We start from the raw sequence: 7959 nt of genomic DNA on the forward strand, positions 1-7959 counted from the left end.
TGTGTTCATGTTTCAATCTGGACTAATCAGCATCTGTAAAGAAAAGGTTCAAAATGAAAGATAGCTGTCACATTTTGTTCTGTTTCGACTCATCTCTACGCTCCGTGAGTAAAAGTCTGCTTCTGCACACAGAGCTGAGTTAAAGACAAAATCTTCTGACACACTTCCAGCTGATACAAGCAGATCACAGTGTTTTGATGGGGGCTGCCTCTGCACAGACTGAAAGCTGCTGAACCTCCTCCGACAGACGCAGCCGAGCAGCTGAACACACTTATGATTCCTCTTGATGTTAAACAGCATTCTAAAACACTTACCCTTCTCTCCTGTGTCTTCAATGGACTCTGGGAAAAAAAAAAATGAAAAATTAAAAGACACAGTCAGACGCTGCGGGACACGAATATGTAGGTTAACAAGAAGAGAATGAAAGTGTTATTTTTCTTCTTAAATCCTTCACCCGGGGACGAACCCCCGCCGAGTGTGTTTGACTGACAGTCAGCGAGTCCAAATTAGCAAAACTGAGAAACGCTGACTCTGTAAGTAGTTCATCCCGGTGTCCAGCACCACAGCGGCCACAGAATCCATACGCAACACGCTCCCTGTTGAATAGTTTGATTCATTGCACCTCTCATGTAAAGAAACGTTCCTGTGCATTGACACGAACATCCTGCATGGTTTAAATTAGATTAGACTGCACTTTATCCTCACCACCAGTGGGGAAGCTCACCTGTTGCAGCAGTACAGATACAGGAAAGTACAGATACAAGAAAATACAGATACAGGAAAACACAGATACAGGAAACAGCTTTGTTTGTATGTGATTTCCCACACGGGGGAAGCTGCAGGCCGACATCAGCGCCCTCACACTTAATGAGCACCAACACACACAACAATATCAGCATCATTTGCGAAATTACTTTTCCCGATAGTTTGTGCAATAACAGTTTCACTATTACGTGCACTCTTCTGATAACGCATGCAATACTTTATTTTGGTGTCAATGTAATGTGCAATATGACATTTTTCAGGTGCAATACTTCAAATGAATGTTTAATGTTTCATTATCGTATGTAACATTTCCATAATGTGTAATATTTGTGCAGTGGCTTAATTACATGTGCAATATTTCACTTTCATGTACAACATGTCAATGTATTGTGCATTATTTCATTTTTTTTAAGTTGCAGTACTTCAATTGAATGTCTAATACTTCAATTGAATGTGTAACATTTCAATTTCATGTGCGGTTTTTCATTATAATGTGTAATATTTGTGCAGTGTTTTAATTACATGTGCAATATTTCACTTTTAGGTACATATCAGTGGAATGTCACTCCATTTTATCAGGTGCATTATTTCAATTTAATGTGCAATGTTCCATTTTCATGTATAAATGTTTGATTTCATGTGCAATATTTGATTTTTTAGGTGCAATATGTCAACTTGTGTTTCATCCTTTAGATGCAATATTTAAATTTAATGTGTAATATTTTATTATAATGTGTAATATTTCAATTCCAGGTGTATTTTTTTTATTTACATGTGCAGTATTTCATTTTTCAGGTGCAATATTCCAATTTCAAGTTCAATGCTTTGTTAGCACATGGGATATGATTCTTTTACCTGAGTATCTTTGCCAGTATCTCTTCTTACTTTTCTATTCTAGTCCTATTTAAGCCTATTTAGTTTATTTTCAGTAATGTGTGTACTTTTTATGTTATCCCTTTTCTGCTAGGCGCTGCATTTTTTTATGTATTGCATTTTGTTTTCTAAGCAAACATCTGGCAAAATTCTTCCCTTCAGGATTATTACATTTTCATTTCACATTATCTTATTTTACCTAAAAAGCTGCACTTACACAATAAAAACAGGCCACATGGGGACCTTTTGGAAGAGTTGACACTGGTTTTATATTTGTCCTAATATCTGAGCAGAGATTAGCTGAGCATCATCCATCTTCAGCAATTAGCCTGCAAAGCTGCAGACACACACACACACACACACACACAAACACACACACATACATGAGAAAAGGTGAGCCAAGGAGCTGAATCAAGGCATGCAGCCAAAAATCGTGTGCATGCTGCCTTGCCAGCATAAAAGCTCCAGAGTCTGTCAGCCTGTGTGTGTGTGTGTATGATTAAGGGCATGTGCAAGGATGTATATTAAAGTGTCGGTGAGCATTAAAGTCACTCCATCAATGTTTCTCTTTTCCCTCTTTGCAGACGTTTCTCGCCCCAACGAGGTATTTCTGACTCCAAGAACATCACCTGATTCCACATATTTAAAATCTTGAAAAGAGGACCAACTGTTCAAAGACAGATGTAAAAAAGAAAGTGGGTCAAGCGCAGATTGCTTGGGGTGAATTATGTAAGCCAGACAATGGGATTAACTGAGCTGACGAGCGAGAGGTATCAGCTGACGGTACGTTCACACAACCGACTCAGTGTCTGTCTGCAGAGCACATGCTGCCCCTGAGCAGCTGCCGTCCTGCTGCTGTTTTCATCTCTCCGTCCCATGTGACCGTCACAATTTCACTCTTGTTCCAAAGGATGCAAAAACAACACCGTTTAAAAGGAAAAAAACAAACCCTGAGTGCTGAGAGTGCTTTCTGCTTTTCTGTTTTCCTGCAGTAATCAAAGATGGTTTAATATCTCGTGGAGGGCAGCAGACAAGCGGCGACCTGTAATTCTAGAAAAGGTTCATCCAGGGACAGGCCTCTCTCTGATGAACCCAGTGAACCCAGCCTCCTCTGCAGCATCTCGGCTGTAAAGATAAACATAAAGGTGTAGATGAGGCCGGATTGCATGTTTGGCCTCATTTGGAGACGACCAGGACATCAAACCCCTTCCTCTTCCTGTGTTTTCCTCTGTTTGCTCTCATTAAAGCGTCTCCATTTCATCCCCCCCTCGTTTTTTGACAGAGGAGATTTTCTTTCCTAGTGGTCTGACAAGCTGCCAAATGGAGCACAAGAGTAGGCTGCTGAGACTCCTCTGAGACATCCTAGAAACCATTACTCACTATCCAGGTCAACTCTGTGCTCACCGTTCACCGAGGAGGCTCGCTGTCTGCAACCATCCACCGGCGAAACAAGGATTCGGGCCTGATTCAACGGCCAGACTTCTTGCCAAAAGACGAAGCCGCTGGTGTTTTTTTTGGTGGAGGATGCAAATTCAGGAAATGAAGCTCGGCGACTACAAGAGCCTGAAGGTATTAGAGTAAGACTTTAAGACAGTGCTGATGGAGTGGTGGTGGTGGAATCAGGTGGTCTAATCCCCCATTCTTACATCCTGTGGTAATGCATGAAAATGCACTTCATGATAAAAGCAGGCTGAGCAGTGCTTCTATTTCCGTCTGCAGTTTTTCATGCAAAAAAATAAATAAACCACACACTTCTCTGTGACAATATGCTGACAAATGCATGGAGTGTTTTTGTCATGTGACCATTCACACACTGCATAAACAACAAGCCAGTCCTCTGCATCCCAAATAGAAGAAAAAATCCCCAAACTGCTGAAATGCTTTTCCTCCTCACATCACAAAAACAGTCAGGAGGCATTTCCTCCTTTCTCTCTCTCTGCTCCACACACACACACACGCGCGCACACACACAGATACGCGCACACCTCATGCTCGTAGTACCCAGACAGAGGATTCTTACCTATGCAAAGCTGCAGAACATAGGCGTAGTATGACCAAGCCACTATGAGGGCGATGAACAGGACCGGGATCCAGTACAAAACTCTCTGACAGCCCCGCTTGATACTACGCGAGCCCGACGGTGCCATAGTCTAGGAGCGGATCATTTCCCGTGCGCATTCGTGTGCTGCTCCTCTCCCTCTGTGTGTGCGTGTGTGTGTGTGTCTGTGTGTGTCTTCGTGTAGACTGTCACTGCATCGTAGCTCCGGCTCTGATCAGCCTAAATCGGCAGCTCAGACGCAACATCCTACCAGCCTCCCTCCCGCCTCTGATGGTGCCACCGCCGCCTTCTGCTGCTGCTGCTGCTGCTGCTGCTGCCGCTGCTGCACTCTGATCGTCCTGCTCAGCCACTAGTACAGACTACAACCAAATATCAGACAGCACACGCACATGCACACACGCACGCACGCACGCACGCACTCAGCTCTCACAGTCAGCGCCGCCCCTCCTCCCCGCTGCCTCCCCACAGGTTGCCATGACGTCCGAGGGATGCTGCAAGCCTGGCACATTTTCCAGCGCGCGCAGAAGATGGGTTCAATAAGTTCAGATACACGCACACACACACAGACAGACACACACATGGACACACACAGGCACGCATTCTTAAGGCACAACTTAAGAGTTCTTACAATGCATTTTAATGCAGAGCTGCAAAATATGTTGCAGGTGCAGAAGCAAAGGGATCTTACAAACCTGGATGGAAGTTATATAACATACGGGTACATAGAGGTGCATGTGAGGACAAGACAGATGGAAGAAATGTTAAAATGCACAAAAAAACAAAAACAAACAGTGGGCAGGACTCATAATTCCCAACTGACAAACTGATCAGTGAAACTAACTCCTGCTTTGTCACACACACACGCACTTGAGCTGCAACTTAGAAGTTTGTACAATGCAGGTTATCTGAGGACTGCAAAAATAAGTTCCAGGTGCAGAAGCAGGTAGATCTTGCAAACCTCCACTTGCACTAGAAGGAAATGATAAAACATGAAGGTAGGCAAGGGATAGGGCAGCTGTAAGAAGTGTTAAATCGCACAAAAAGACACCGGGCACGACACGGAGTTCAAACCTGACAAACTGATCAGTGGCTCTATGACCCCACAGTCTAGTTTAATTAGACAATACAATTTAGGAGTTGGTACAATGCAATTTACAACAAGGCTGCAAAAGATGCTGCAGGTGCAGAAGCAGGTGGATCGTGCAAACCTCCACTTGCACTGAAAGGAAATGATAGCGGTACATAGAGGCAAGTGAAGGACAAGACAGTTGTAAGAGGTGTTAAACACACAACAAACACCTGGCATGACACATAATTTACACCTGACCAACTGATCAGTGCAACTGACCCCACAGTCTTGCATAATAGTGTTGTTCCCACTGGTTCTGTGTGTTTTAACATTTCTTACAACTGTCTTGTCCCTCACCTGCTTCAGCGTACCTCTGTGTTTTATCACTTCCTTCCAGTGGAGGTTTGCAAGAGCCGCCTGCTTCTGCACTTGCAAAATATTTTGCAGTCTTGCTGTAAATTGCAACTCTTAAGTTGTGGCTCAAGAGTATGTGTGTGCATGATTAAGTTCCACTGATGAGTTTGTCAGGTGTGAATTATGAGTCATGCCCACTGGGTCTGTGCATATTAACATGTCTTATCCCTCACCTGCCTCCATGCACCTCTGTGTTCTATCATTTCCCTGCACATGTAGGTGTGCAAGATCCACCTGCTTCTTCACCTGCAGCATATCTTTTTGCAGTCCTGCAGTAAATTGCATTGTACCGAGCCCACCTGCCTCGCTGTACTTTATATTCTGTGCCAGTTTCCACCATATTCCACTGACTAATCCCTGATTAGTGATTGAGGAGCTGCTCTAATTTTTCTGTTTGAATGTGAGAAAGATTGGATGTATGATTTACCTTCTGTTGCCAGTTACTGTGGGAGGGTGACAACACGCTGACAATATGCAGCACAATATGCACATCTCAGAGGAAGCACAGACGAGCACTAAAAACTACAACAGCTTAGATGCTGGTTGACAACACAGTATCCACTGTGTCCACACGATGATATGGAATGAATATGCATGTAAAGAAACATGTCAAATGCACAGGTTATGTCCAGCATCATTGTTGTCATGGTCACTAAAACCACCAAAGAAACCAGAAAGATAACACTTTATCTCAGCCCTGCAACCACAAGCCAGATCTGTTTTCCTTTTTTTAAATAAAGCCAACAGTTGATGAGAAGATAAAAAGACTTCCTGTATCTGTGCTACCTCTGGGGAGCTATAACTCCTGTCCTAATGGAAACAAATTAATCTCACTGCGAGGAGGACGCAGAGACGCCAGAGAGACGACCTGAGCTCTTCAGTGTTGCCTCACAAGTGGGAAACATGATTTAAATTCCTCTGGTGACTTTACGGATCGCTTTACTGCCACATGAATGGAGCCACTCAGCCTGCGAACACAGTTGTATAATATCTCACGTGGCTCTGGAGCTCTGGAGGTTTTTAAAGTCTGACAAAATGGCTGTGATTATGTCATCAGCGTTATTTCAGACTGAGATTGAGACTTCAAGGTTCTAAAAGAAAGAGTCACAAACTCCACGCATTGAGTTTGAAACTCAGGCATTCACAACACGAAGGGGAAAACAAAAGATGCAGAGTTTTTTGAGCTTCAACCATAAAACTGAAAAGAGATTCTTTTGCTTAGAAAATTATCTCAATGTAGTTCTTGTAAGGCCCCAAAAGTTGTGCAATTGAAACTCTGAATTGCTAAAGTATGCCTAAGTACTCCTTTTCAGAGGCTGCACTGTTTGTTTTTATGTGATCTTGACTTTTTCTTCAAATGTAAAGGAACATTTTTCATTAAAATGGACCTGAGATGGGACATAGTGGGAGAAACTACATGTGGGGAAAAGCTTTATCGATGCACAGATATGATGTTCAGCTTGGGCGTTGCTTTTTTTTGTCTTTTACTCAACTACTATACGACAACTACTACTACTGTAAGAAATGTAAATATTACAATTCCCAGATTGTGTTAAGTTACATAATTCGAGTGCACCATCAGCTGGAGTCGAGAATATTACAAGGTACTGATGGATCGTTTCAAAAAACAAGATTCCTCTTAACCTTAAGCAGATAATTTATAAGATTTATTCCCTGGTGGTCTAGTGGTTAGGATTCGGCGCTCTCACCGCCACGGCCCGGGTTCAATTCCCGGTCAGGGAACTAAGCTTCAACAATTTCCCTGAGGTACCCAACCAAAGAGATCAATAAAGCTCCATCTAATCTTATTCACAAACAGGTGGAGTAAAAAGTAACATATCTCTCTCTTAGCCCAATGGCAGGTCAAAAGGAACGTTATCATTTAAAAATATACCAGAGCAAGAAACTGTAAAAACAGAGGGAATCATCAGATTTTCAACTTTTCAGTCGTCTAATCATCTGTGACAGGAAGTCGCTCTGTTGGCAGAAATAATTAAATGTAAGAAATTGTGATATTTAATCAAAATTCCAAATATTTCGTTTAAAAATTTGTCACAAGCACAACTGAGAAGCAACAAGCCAACAATCACATGACAAAAATGAAGAGACTTCTCGGCTGAACTGCAGGAAGTGTTTAATCCTGATCCGTACTCGTCTCCTCGCTGCCACAGTTTTAGAGAGACTGAGAAGAAAATAAAACATACTTGACTGATAAAAATAAATGCAGCATGGCTCAAAAACGGTATACAGAGGAGAAAGTTGTTGGAAGATACATTCAGCACGGTGAAATGACTTTCTAGATTTGATGTGCGACATGACAGATACTAAAATATCAATAATATGTAGAGACGCTGTTTTTTTTTGTACAGTGTTGGCAACGCACAGAGGCACTCGGAAAAATATTGTACATGTTAATCCATTTTTTAAAATTTAAATTGTGTGAAATAATTAAAAATCGACATGGCTTCTCTCTTTTTTTTTTTTTTTAGGATTTCTGGCATTACAACTGAACAGAACCCATTTTTGAGCCTACAATGAGTAACAAATGTGACAGGAGCAGAAAACGCCAACAAACTCCTTTAGAGAGTTAAAGAGTGGCCGAACAATGAAACACACCTTCTCTTTACATTTCACAGGTCTGGTACAGAAACCTTGAAGGACCCCCGTCATGTTACTTCACTAAGTGCAGGATTAGAGTGTGAGACTGCAAATTATTACCCTGCTGAATAAATCATTTAAAGATTTTTTTTTTTTAAAAAGTCCCTGATTGGAGTCTTGA

General features: G+C 42.1%; 1 non-coding gene across 1 annotated transcript; it reads left to right on the plus strand.

The window, feature by feature from the left end:
• Positions 1–6851: 6851 nt before the first annotated feature.
• On the plus strand, positions 6852–6923 carry trnae-cuc (transfer RNA glutamic acid (anticodon CUC)). Its single transcript has one exon. It is a non-coding gene; the product is annotated as a tRNA-Glu (tRNA).
• The last annotated feature ends 1036 nt before the right edge of the window (positions 6924–7959 follow it).

Source organism: Stegastes partitus, unplaced genomic scaffold (genome assembly GCF_000690725.1).
Source record: "Stegastes partitus isolate 25-593 unplaced genomic scaffold, Stegastes_partitus-1.0.2 Scaffold2232, whole genome shotgun sequence".
NCBI classification, from domain to species: Eukaryota; Metazoa; Chordata; class Actinopteri; family Pomacentridae; genus Stegastes; species Stegastes partitus.